Here is a 13,993-nt window from a genome sequence, read left to right on the forward strand (position 1 = left end):
AGCAAAGATTTTATGAATGATCCTAAAGGGAAAATATTAATTTCCCTCGTGGCTTCCTTTTAATTCTATCTTTCAATTTTTCCCACATCTCTCACTGCAAAAAATACATTGAGTCTGACCTAAGTAGTAGATAGATCATTTTGGGAATGTATTCCTTGATAAGCTTGGAAGGGAAAATACTTTTATAGAAAACAAGAAGAAGCCACTCTAGTCAGTTGAACTTGATCTTACTCTGCATCAGAGGACCTTATTTTTGCTTTGTTTTCAAATACCTCTTTCTGTTGTACCTGTTACAAAGAAGGGAAGGTGGGAAGCAATTAATGATTTTTCTCCTCTCGCTGTAAAACTCTTATCTTGTGGCAAGCATGTTTCTTGCGGAGAAAAAAGAAAATCACCATTTATTTTCAGCTATAACAAAACCAAAAGTCTTAAGTCTGCTTAATGCACAACGATTTTATTAGTGACAGGCAATAGACCTGAACAGTGAGGAACACACTGTTGTTGACAAATACAACTGCCAGAGTACAGGATGTGTTTTGACCCCATCTCTATTCAAAGACAAAATAAATGAGTTCACTATGTATTTCAAATTTATCTCTTTCATGAGTTTTTCATTAAGGATTAATCCTAGGAAGAAGAGACTGATAATTAAAGCATGAAAAATAATAATATATATCTCTCTTCACTAATTAAATAAACATAGCATTTGAGAAGACTAAAGCTCATTTATTTCTTATCCACATGTGGTTTTGTTTAGTATAATATTTCTTTAAAACAAATTGACCATGTGCCCCTTCTGAAAAACCACTGAGGGCAGAGTATGTTTCATTAATTGAGGTATAAATATTGAGACTATCAAGAAAAAGGGCAATCAATGATTAATGTCAAATAGGAAATTATTTAACAATATGATATAGTGTATGAAAAAGCAATTTTATATAGCATGAAAACTACTTAAATATTAAAAGAAATTACCTTTTAAAAAATGTATTGGTAATTTATAGGAATGTATCTTTTTTGAGCCCAGTTTGGTTATTTTAAAATTTGCCTATAGGGGCGCCTGGGTGGCTGGGGCGCCTGGGTGGCTCAGTCGTTAAGCGTCTGCCTTCGGCTCAGGTCATGATCCCAGGGTCCTGGGATCGAGCCCCGCATCGGGCTCCCTGCTCGGCGGGAGGCCTGCTTCTCCCTCTCCCACTCCCCCTGCTTGTGTTCCCTCTCGCTGTGTCTCTCTCTGTCAAATAAATAAATAAAATCTTTAAAAAAAAAAAATAAAATAAAATAAAATTTGCCTATAACATCTATTTATGTATTCCTTGTACATATTAATGCTTTTGTAAATTTATTAATAATGAATGTATTTTATTTCACCACTTAAACTGATAAGACCATTAAACATGCCTCCATAAACAGTGAAAGCTATAAGCAGTTATGCAACATCTGCCATTTCTCTTTTTTTTTTTTTTTTTAAGATTTTACTTATTTATTTGACAGAGAGAGACACAGCAAGAGAGGGAACACAAGCAGGGGGAGTGGGAGAGGGAGAAGCAGGCTTCCCGCGGAGCAGGGAGCCCGATGTGGGGCTCGATCCCAGGACTCTGGGATCATGACCTGAGCCGAAGGCAGACGCTTAACGACTGGGTGATAGGAGATACGTGGTGATACATACACCCAGGCGCCCCTGCCATTTCTCTTTTTAATCATTGAAAAATTGCACATATGTCAAAACTGACTTCACCAAAAGCAACTTCCTAAGGTGTTGGGTGTTCCCCATCGCCCCCACCCCAACTATATTAGTCAGTTGAACTTGGCACTAGCACAGTTGGCAGGTAGAGGATTATCAGCTGTTAGTGTATTAGGCTAAAGACCCTTGCAATGCAGAGAGACCTGACACAGAATTGTTTAGTAGTTTTGCTACTTCCTGGAATAATTAGTACCCCTCTGGCTGAAAACTTGATCTTTAGGATGAGTTTTGAGAAAAGTCTAAGTCATAAATATGTCCTGTGCTTTATTAATTCACAAGAGGTGGTCCTTTTGGCACTGTTTCTATAAATAATTGTCAGTCAGTTTCCAAAACAGCCATTCCTAAACTGAGTTTTACAAACCAGAGTGCCAAGATATGTCTCCAATATGTGGGGATTATCAGATACCTGCAAAATTATGTAAATATTCTCCTCCATTCCTCCTAGGGCTTCCAAAACTCCATTTTTTAATATAATCTTTAAGCCACTAAGAATTTGTTGTAAAGTATGAGGCGAGATGAGATTTTATATAATTTTGTGTTACCCAGTTATTCTCATAATAGTTTTGAATAAAAATTCTCTTCTGTTAAAAATATGTCACTTTTACCTTTATTTTCTACAAGTACATTTAGGTCTTTTTAAGATCCACAAGTTTGATTCACCGATGAGTTTGTGTATTCTGACATCATTTATATGCAGTATTTTTTATTATAAAATTATAATACACTTTAAGAGTTTTAGTCTGTACCCTGTTGTTGTTTTATAAAATTTCCCAAATAAACCTTTACATTTATTCTGTTTGATGAATTTTAGATGTCTTAGTCATTTTGCCTTATTGATCAACCATGATTGGATATCTGGCATCAGATAAATACTAGCTTCGCACAAATAAGTTCTGGAGTTTTCATTTTTTCCCTATTCATTTGGACTATTAAATTGATTAAAATTTGTAGTTCTTCGGTAGATTTGAATGAACTTGTCTACAAAATTATCAGAGGTCATCATGTTAAGGAAGCAGAAGGGATAAGAAACTAGGCTTTTCTGTTTTTTTTATTTTTAATTTTTAGAACGTTTGCAATATCTTCTAAGGTTGTTATTTATTTTTGTATTTCCCCCCTTGTGTTAATTTTAGAAATTTGTATTTTTGTAGAAACTAATTTTATCCACATTTTAAATAAATACAGAATTGTAAAAATATATAATTAAAAGATTTTTGGTGGGCACCTGGGTGGCTCAGTCAGTGAAGCATCTAACTCTTGTTTTTGGCTCAGGTCATGATCTCGTGGTTGTGGGATCGAGCCCCAGGTCTGGCTCTATGCTCAGTGTGGAGTCAGCTTCAGATTCTTTTTCCCTCTCTTTCTCATTCACTCTCTCTCTTTCAAATATATAAATAAAATCTTAAAAAAATTTTTTTCATATGTTGGTTATTATATCTTGCCTCTATTTTTTTCACAGTCTTTTCTGCTTCTTTATGAGACTAGGTGGTATATTATCTATTTTTATTTATTTTTGCAATGTATTTTGAGCTGAATTTTTATTTTATTTTTTGATCATGATAAGTACTCTAATCCCCATCCCCTGTTCCCTCCATCTCTCCACCCACCTCCTTTCTGGTAACCATCCAGTTTGTTCTATATAGTTAAGAGTCTGTTTCTTGGTTTGTTTCCCTTTTTTTCCTTTGTTTTGTTTTGGTTTTTTTTTATTTTAAAATTCATTTTTTAAGATTTAAGATTCCCCAGCACTTAGTCCTGCTGTCCAATGTCTTAAAAAAATGTTTCATTTTCTTTTCCAGTTTTATAGTTGTTCATGATGGAAAGACCTCTTTGGTATCTTAAAATTCATTTTTTAAGATTATCCTTATTTTAGAGAGTGAGAGAGAGTGGGGGGAGGGGCAGAGGGAGAGAATTTTCAAGCTGACTCATCGTTGAGCACAGAGTCCAATGGGGGGCTCACTCCCACAACCCATGAGATCATGACCTGACCTGAAACAAAGAGCTAGATGCTTAACCAACTGAGCCACCTAGATGCCCCTGTTTTGATTCTAAATTCCACATATTAGTGCAATCATACAGTATTTGTCTTTCTCTAACTTAATTTGCTTGACTCTAGCTCTATCCATGTTGTTGCAAATGGCAAGATTTCATTCTTTTTTATGGCTGAATAATATCCCATTGTGCATGCATATATATATATATATAGATATATATCTATATATCTATATATATATCTCACATCTTCTTTGTCCATTCATCTATTGATAGTCACTTGAGCTCCTTCCATAGTTTGGCTATAGTGAACAATGCTGCTATAAACCAAGGAGTGCATGTATCCCTTGACTTGAATTTTTAAATCAGTTCTGGTTTTGTTTTTGTTTTTGAGGGCATTTATTACTCCATTACTTGCATTACAATATAAGATTTTATCCTTTTACTCATTACTAGATTTGAGGGGTTTTCTTGCCTTTTTTCCTTTTTTCCAAGAGAATGCTTTTCTCCTGCTCCCTTCTTTATGTTTTTCTTGCTTTTAATATACTTTCTCATGCCATGAGTAAGTAAATGGTACCAAAGAGGTCTTTCCATCATGAACAACTATAAAACTGGAAAAGAAAATGAAATATTTTTTTAAGACATTCAACAGCAGGACTAAGTGCTGGGGAAAAAAGGAAGCACAGGAGGCCAGCCCCAAGATAGCCCAGCTTACTGCATGGGGGGGGGTGCGGTTTCCAGATCCCAGTGCAGAGACAGAGAAGCCAAGCAGAGTATGACAGACTAGCTGAGTTGAGGACAGAGAAATCACAGCTTGGGTAAACTGAGGCATCTGAAATCCAAGTGCCAGAGATAAGAGAACAACACAGAAAAAGAGCTCCACAGTCATCCCTTTGAGTCTGTAAATGGATCATTCATTAATTTGATTATTTTCCTCAGAGATTAGCTCTTGGATTTATCCGTGCAGCTAATTTTTGTTTTCTTATTTACAAATTTTAGGAATTTTCATCTTTACTGGGGTGGCGGGGTGGCTCAGTCAGTTAAGCATCTGCGTTCGGCTCAGGTCATGATCCTGTGGTCCTGGATGGAGCCCTGCATTGGGATCTCTACTCAGTGGGGAGTCTGCTTCTCTCTCTCTCTCTCTCTTTCAAATAAGTAAATAAAATCTTTTTTTAAAAAAGAAATTTTCATCATTACTCTTCTTACTTTCCGTAAATTTATTACATTACTCTATTTCTAGTATCTAGGAGATAATATTATTTCATTTATTTTCTCTTCATTTATTTTCTGAGCTAATACAAATAATTGGATTGCCACATCTGATGTGCCCAGATCAAAGGTCTTGCTCACTACCAAGCTTTACTAGCAATTTCAAGGATATGGGAATCCAGAGGACTGGGACAAAGTAGATAGGTCTGAGACATTAAGGGCAATTTCTACACTTTCATCTCACATCAAACATACACTTCTGGTCCAAAAAGTAGATGATGTCTCTAAACAGAGTTCACAAGTTACTTCACATAGCAGGAGGAGCATTTGTATTAGGCAAGATATTTTATACCCAAAGAATCTTATTAGCTTATAAGTCATTTCCCAGTGAGCCATCTATCATATTTCCATAGATGTTTGTCTTTATTTACTCTAAGTAACCCTTCCTCTGGTCATATTCTCCTAAGGGGAATTCTATAGATAAGGTTCTTCCTCCTGGCAAATATTGTTAGTCTGTTTACTCAGAGGTCTAGTTGACAAGATTAACCAAATCACTTGCCTTTTTTCCCCCTCTGGGTGCGTCTCTACACTAAATGGAGTGAATGAAGCCAGATGTTTTAATTCTTTCCTCTCCATTCTCTCATTTAGTAATGAATAACTCTAATAATTTTTCTGAGAAAAATGTTAACCATATATTTTATATATGCTCATAATAATTATAATGAATCAAAATTATATGATTAATTATATTTTATCTCTATTTTCTAAATATTATGTTAAATAATAGTTTGAATTTTTCCTTTGAGTCAAGTTGTTAAAGTATGTTTTTAATTTTATTCCCAATGTCATTTTAACATATTACAGAATATACACTATACCATTTTTACATTATGGATTTTACTGAAGATTCTTTTGACTTTATGAGCAATTTTTATAAATAATTTGTGAGTATTCTTTTAAAGAGGTATCCTCTACAGGATGCAGAATTTTATAGTGATGATATTAACGTCATTCAAATAATACTCAGATTCTCTACCTCTACATTATCAGCTTTCAGTCCTGGCTATACATTGCAATCTCCTGGGAGGTTTTTATAAAACAAAGATATCTGGGACCTACCTCAGCCAATTGTAACAATCTATGGAGGTGCAGCGAGCATCTACACATTCAGAACTCCCCAAGCGACGCTGATACTCTCTGAGGTTTTAGAACCACTAATGTACATTCTTTTTTGTGTTAGTCTATTTTTTTCTTTTTTGCTAAAAACAGGAAAGTATCTCCCACTTATTTTATGTTACAACTTTTTCTTGTCAGTCATACAGTTTTCCTTAAATATTTCAGCACAGTTATGTGGTTTGACAGTTATATATTTATTATAGAGAAATCGTTCATGTGGATTGATTTAATGCTTTATTTTTAATCATATATTTTACGTTAAGAAAAAAATATTTCAAATTCTCCTGTCTTTTAATTGTATGTGTATGCTTTATATTTCTTCATTTTTTTCTTGTAAACTTCCTGAATTATACTTCATGTGTACTTTCCATAAACAATATTTAGATGGATTTATTTTTTTAATCAGTCTGCTTATCTTTACTCTTCTTGTAAGTTTTTCCGTTTATATTGGTCCTTTTATCAGATAGGCTTTTTATTTTGCTACCTCAACTGCTTTGCTTTATGTTTTATTCTTATGTTACATTGTTTCTCTAGTTTTATATCACTCGATGATTGTATTCTGTATTTACTTTACACTCTAGTGATTTGGAAAAGAGAAATTCTAATAATAAGAGGATAATTACTGAGTTTTCAAATGTACATAGCATTTGTGGGAATCTCAGACTATGTGATTTGAACCAAACTGCCTGTGGAAAACACCTAGAAAAACTGGACCAAATTTTGGAAAACAAAATGAAGAATTGGGATAGCTACCAAGGGAGTGAAGGTTTGCAGCATTTGAGACCACTTGTACCCTCTGGGAACCTACTGATCTAGAAGATGTGGCCAAGAGGCTGAGAAGAAAAGAGTTTCAACAGAATTAGGGCTCCTGGGAGGGAAAAACTGGAGTGCAGTCCTCACCAGGAAAGGGGAGGTGCTGATGAGCGGCATAAGTGTAAAGAAAAAATTGGTTGACTCTCTCAGGAACTAAGGACCAGCTTTATTTCAGTAACGGTAACGGCTTGTGGAATTTTAATCCTCTCTACATTTTAAGTTTCCAAAAACAGGACGATTATTTTATATATTTAATGTTCCTTTATAATAATCTAAACTTACCATTATTGCCTTGTATTCATTCTTACACCTCCACGTTTCTACCAGGGACCATTTTTCTTCTGCCTGAAGTCTTTTTCTTTCTTACAGATATGCTGGTCATTTATTCTCAAAAGTTTAGTGTCTGAAAATGGGTCTTTTCACCATCATTTTTATAGGGTGTATTTGCTGGGCACAGACTTCTGTGTTGGCAGCTATTTTGTATCAGTTACTTTGAGGATACAGTCTGCCTTCCACGGTTCCTTTTGAGACATCACCTGATAGGCTTATTATTTCTTCTCTTTACGTATCTTGTCATTTTTCTGGCCTCATGATTTTCCCTTCTACCTTGGCTTTTGGCAGTTTTAGTATGATCAGCCTAAGAGTTCCTTGTATTTATCTTGTTTGGTATTTGTAATGCTTCTTGACTCCGTGACTTGATGTCTTTTGTAGGTTAAACAAAATATACAGCTGTTATTTATTCAAATACTGGTCTTCCCATTCTTTCTGTGTTCTCTTTCTGGAATTCTAGTTACGTGTGTGACTTCTTCATTATGACCTATGTCTCTTACAGTTTCTTCTGAAATTTTAATTTGTGTGGGTATATGTGTTTCCATGCTCATTCTGGCTATACCTCATTATGTGTTTAATATTTCATATAAAGTAGAGACAAATTATGGTTCAGTATTATGTGATTATTTTGCAGGGAGGAATTCTATTTGCTTCTGGCAGATAACTAGAACTTCTAGAAATGCAAGACCAGTCTCACGTAACCAGGAACTGAAATGAATCAACATTTGAAGCAGGAGATAATGGTTTCAAACCCTTCCTTTTAATGTCCACACTACACTATCTTCCCTTTAAGGGTTTTTTCAAAATGTAGATTTCATTGGTGGGATACTTTTTGAATACTTGAATATCTGAGAATTTTTTTTGTTGTTGTTTTCCTCATAGGAGAAAACAACTGGTTTCCACCTCAAATTCTTGAATCACTACTTTTTTTATTCAACCCTAGGAAGGTGTTCATGTATATTCACCAAATGTCAGGAAAGGGAAGTCCTAGGACAGCCCAATTTCTTTGTCTCTGTGAGTCAACCTAAAAAGGAAGCCTGACTGGATGCTTGTTGTAATCTCTTTCTCTTTTTTAAAATTTCACATCTTTGTTCAGATCTATAGATATGTCTAAGTATTGCTTTTTATAAAATTTGTTTTTCATAATGAGGAAGCCAATTTTTTTTCTTTGGACTCACAGTTCTATCAGGTATGGACATTTTTCTTCTTTTAATACAGATCCTATTTCATTTATATTATTTATTTCTCTTTACTTTGTTACACTAATTACTGACAGGTAATGTTTCTATTTTCCAGCCTCCATATTGAACATTATTGTTTTACTACTTTTCATAATTTAAACTTAAATTGGCATCCTGGGAAATAGTCCCCAGCTTCATATGGTGAGATATATTACTTGAAGTGAAAATTCTGCCATCTATTACTACTACTATAAATATTAATATCATTTTATCAATGTATTCCATCGCATAATTAAATAAACCCATTACTACAGAATGGTTTACAGGAAAAAAAAAAAAAGTAACCCTTATCTGTGCCAGTCCTATACTTCTCCATCTTCATCCTGCTTTCCCAAAGGGCACACATTTTAACAGCTTTTGCTTCAGTTTTTTATGATTCTGTCCTTTGTGTATTTAAATAATACACTAAAATCTTTATTTCGGAGGTAGTATCTCTTGATTTCATTCTTTTTACGATAAGGATATGAATGCACCTGCTTTTCCTTTGCCAGTCTTCCCCTTTTTCACCTTCTAAATTCTACTACATTCACTTTTATATAGTCAATGCTGCTAACATTTATAGTCTTCATAACCATAATTAAATCTCCTGTGTTTAATCCATGTATAGATGCTAAAACTTAAAAATCATTAAGCAACATTAAATCAGTATGAGTTTGGGAGGCTCACTGCAGAACCACTGTTAAGGTCTATAATCATATTTTCTTTCTCACAGAGCTTTTAGTTTCCCTAAGTTCCTTTCTCAATTTCTTCTGTATGGTGCCTTTATTATATCTTTAAATTATTTCAGTATCTCAAGCATTCTATTGGAACTGTTCATGGACTAGATACTTTTGTTTCACTGTCTCCCTGTCTAAGGCCTTGCTGATCCTTTCCCTCTCTGTACTGGTTGCTAGGATTCCAGCTGTCTGCCATTTGGTGAAGTCTCCACTCTGTGCTCTTAAAGTTAATGCATCATTTTCTGGTTCCTAAGTCATTTTTGGCTTAATTTATTTTATTTTAATTGATTTTATTTTACTGGGGGGAAATCTTCAAGAATTTCCTTAATATATATTGTATAGGAAGTAAATTTCCTGAGTCATTTTCTATCAAGAATGCCTCTATTCTTCCTTCCTACCTGATTGAGAATTTGGAGTTCAATCAAGTTGCAGTATAAACACACACAGATGAGAATTATTTCAATTGATGTTAGGACACAGTATTTATGCTATATATTCGTACTTCACTTTTACATTAATAGTATTTAGATGCTAACTTTCATTATGCAATATAATTGTTCTATTGATATTGTAATTTTAAAATCTATTTTATGTAGAGTGTAGAAAAATGCAAGTTAGAAATCACATTACTGCTATTAGGAGTCAAAAGCTTAAGTGTACAAAATAGATATAAGGGTAAAATCAAAGAAATCAAGTAAAAATACTGTGATGTTACATATGAATTGGAAATACCAGTATGGAGTCTCAATTATTTTGTCTTGTTTTGAAAACTGTATATTTTCAAGCTTTGTCCACTGAAAAAGCCTGGAATCAATGACAACCCATTAGCAATGAGTAACTCTGTACCCAGGGCTCCTTGGAGGAATAGCTGATTCCAGGTCTAGAGCAGGATTATGCTGATATATCCTGAGCCAGAAAGCGGGGAAGTTGTCAAGAAAAATGGGCTAATGCAAACAAACAAAAAACAGGAGACACACTCAAAGCCTTTGGTCAAAGGAAGAGCAATTTGAGCACCAATAATCTGAAGAATACAACTGGTTAAAACACATTGAAAATACAAAAATCTAGAGTTCAGAATGATACAAAACAGAAAGGGAAAAAAAAAAGTCTCATTGGACATCACTGGAAGTAACTAAGGCAACTCTGAACATGGACCATTAAAAAGAAGGACCTTAATTATCCTGCTTTTCCTGTGTTTAGCATATTTCTTTTTTAAAAAAGATTTTATTTATTTGATAGAGAGAAAGCACAAGCAGGGAGAAGGGGGGTGGTGGTGAGAAGCAGGCTCTCCACTGAGCAAGAACACAAGGCTTGATCCCAGGATCCCATGATCTCTGGGATCATGACCTGAGCCAAAGGCAGCTTAACTGACTGAGCCACCCAGGAGCCCTTGTGTTCAGCATATTACAAGATAACCAACTATCTCTAACTGTTGGGGGAAGTTGTTGTGGAATTCCAGCTAGAAGATGTAGAAGGAATGACAAAATAGGAAATCTTTGTTTTGCAAGTCCTAATGAAATAAATAATGGATTCAGTTAATGACAATAAATTAATGAAAACAGTAGATGAAAGGTTATGAGATATTTCATAGTGAGGATTAAATTGCCAGGACCTGTATCTACTGATTGGTCTTAACATCACGAATGACATAACAAGCAGTCATTGTGGTCCTGAAATGTGGTGCATCATGACACACAACAGTACCTATAAAGTGCTTTTGCAAAACAAAGAAACAAAATAAAAACCTTAAGCCTAAATCTAACCAAGATCCACAGCTAACTTCATTTATAGGAGATAAATAGAAATTAGTTAAGTAACACCAAAAAGAAGTGAATAAACAAGTCCAGAATGTGGAATATTCTTTAGGACCACTAATCCAGTTTTTGCAAAAATCCAGTAGCATGAGGGGGAAAAAAGAAGGTGGGCTGCAAAGAGAATAAAAGATTCAAGAGACATACAGAACAAATGCAATGAAGATAACTTGTTTTAACCTTGATTTATCAAACCATTATAATAAGGCATTACAAAAATTTGCTTATAGACTGGACACTAGGTGACATTGAAAAAGAATTGTTTATTTTGTCAGGTATGATAATGACAATATAATTTTGTAAGAACATGGATATATTTTTAAAAATACATACTGATATACATAAAAGTGAAATGACCCACCATCACTGATTTGCTTTAAGATTATTCAGCAAAGGAAATAATGTAAAAAAGAGATAGATGAAGTAAATGTTACAAGATGTTGATAATTGTGTCTGGGTGATGGTTATGTGAAAGTACAATGTGCTCCCTTTAAAAAGCTCTACTAAAGGGATGCCTGGCCGGCTCAGTTGGTAGAGCATGTGACTCTTGATCTTGGGGTTTTAAGTTCAAGCTCCATGTCGGGTGTAGAGATTACTTTAAAAAATCTTTAAGAAAAAAAATTTACTACACAACTTTCATAATAAGTATTCTAAAAAGTAGACATTCTAAATACTGAAGTTTAAAATTCAGTTTTATCTTGTACTATGTCTAAGCTTTAATGTTTAATTTTTAACTCTAGCCCATTTGGTTTTGTGTGTATGTGTGGAAGGGGGTGAGTAATGTTAGAGGATGATTGAAATTCATCAACTTGATTCAATTCAGCTAATATTTATTAAGCACCTAATCTTTCCCAGGTATTTGGGATATGAAGATGGATATGATACCAGAGAAATAATATCAGTTTGTACCCAGTAAATAGAAGTAAATGATTAATTTCTGTCAGATGGAATGAGAAATAGCTTCATATAGAATTTATAATTTAAGCTGGGGCTTTAGGAATGAGTAAGAGCTTGTCAGAAGGTGAATGGAAAATTCTTCACAAAGAAATGCAAGGGTAAATCCACAGGTTTGTGCAACCAAACTCTAAGGTTTGGGCAACTGCTAATGACTCTTTTGGAAGGTAAATGCAAGAGGGGAAAGAGGTAAAATAGTGATTTGGCCAGTGGCCCTGCTTCTCATGTTGGGAAGTTGGGCCACCCCTGCAGGAAAGGAGGTAACTGGAAGAAGTGAAAGAGAGGAACGATTATCCTGGTAACAGTGGAGAAGGCAGGGAGACAAAGTGCAAAGGACTGAGATAACCTAGGTAAGAACTCAACTGGGATTGAACTGTGTCAATGAGAATGAAGATTAGTACAAATTTGAGATCCTTAGCAACTGATTAGAGGGAAAAGTGAGAGTGACTCTACAACCATGCCTCAGTGTTATCTTTAGACCATATTCCGTGGGAGTGTGCTGGATTTGATCTTTGCCTGGAAGTTCATTCTCTACCATCCATTGCCATCACAGAGGCTGGTTGTTTCCTATATCAGCAAGCATATACAAACTGACCAGTGAACAGAATAGAGAGATTAAAAAGAGACCCACAGAAAATCCAGTCACTTGATTTGTGAAAAAAATCCACTGTAGTACATAGGTAAGATTATCATTTGATCAATAGTTGATGCTTGGTGAAGTGGATATCCACGTTTTAAGTAGGACATACATACAAAAGCATCAACCATAAAAGAAAAGATTGATAAACTAGACCTCAACAAAATTGAAACCTTTATTAATCAGAAAACACAGTTAAGAGAGGGAGAAGGTGAGTAGAAAGTAGAAATTATTCCCAATATAAGTAACAGAAAACTCATCCAGAATGTAGGAAGCACTATAACAACAGACAAGCAAATAATAAAATGGCCAAAAAACTTTAACAGCCAATCTCACACAAAAAAAAAAAGTAAAGAAAATGTGCAATAAACATATGGAAAGGTGCTTTAACTCATTAATTATCCTAATAAAACCAGGTTAATTCCATAGTGAGGAACTACACAACACTAGAATGGTAAATATTAGAACAGAAAAAAAAAAAACCCACCCACGAAAAACCCACAACCAAAACAAACAAAAAACAACAACGGCTATATCAAGCCCTGGAGAGGATTTGGAAAACCAGAATCCTCAACCACAATGAAGGAAGTGTAAATTCAAGTAAATTCTTTTTTCGGCGGGGGGGGGGGGGGGGGGGGGTTGGGGCAGAGGAAGAGGGAGAGAGAGAATCTTAAGCAGGCTCCACCTCACACCCAGCACAGAGCTTGACACAGGGCTTGGTCTCATAACCCTGAGATCATGACCTAAGCAGAAATCAAGAGTCACACACTTAATCAACTGAGCCACCCTGGTGCCCCAAGCAGACATTTTTAAAAACCATTTGTTAATATCTGTTAAAACTTAAAACATGCATACCCTATGACCTAGGAATTTCACTCCTAAATGTTTACTTAAAAGATAAGCATTCAGGGACGCCTGGGTGGCTCAGATGGTTAAGCATCTGCCTTCGGCTCAGGTCATGATCCCAGGGTCCTGGGATCGAGCCCCACATTGGGCTCTGTGCTCAGCAGGGAGCCTGCTTCTCCCTCTCCCTCTGCCTGCCTGTCTGCCTACTTGTGATCTCTCTCTCTCTGTGTCAAATAAATAAATAAAATCTTAAAAAAAAAAAAGATAAGCATGCATATGTTCACAAAAAGAATGTTCACAACAGCAGTAATGATAGAGCCAAAGTTTGGAAACATTTGAACATGAACTCAACAGAATGGATAAATAAATGGTGATGTATTCCTATAATGGAATGCTACAGAGTGATGAGGGAAAATAAACACTGTTTAATGTAGCATAGATAAATCTCATGAATATAATTCTGACTGTAAGAAACTACAACAAAGTTAAATATTCTGTATGGTTCCATTTATGTGAAGTTCAAAAACAAAAAACTG

Source organism: Halichoerus grypus, chromosome 10, assembly GCF_964656455.1.
Source record: "Halichoerus grypus chromosome 10, mHalGry1.hap1.1, whole genome shotgun sequence".
Taxonomy (NCBI): Eukaryota; Metazoa; Chordata; class Mammalia; order Carnivora; family Phocidae; genus Halichoerus; species Halichoerus grypus.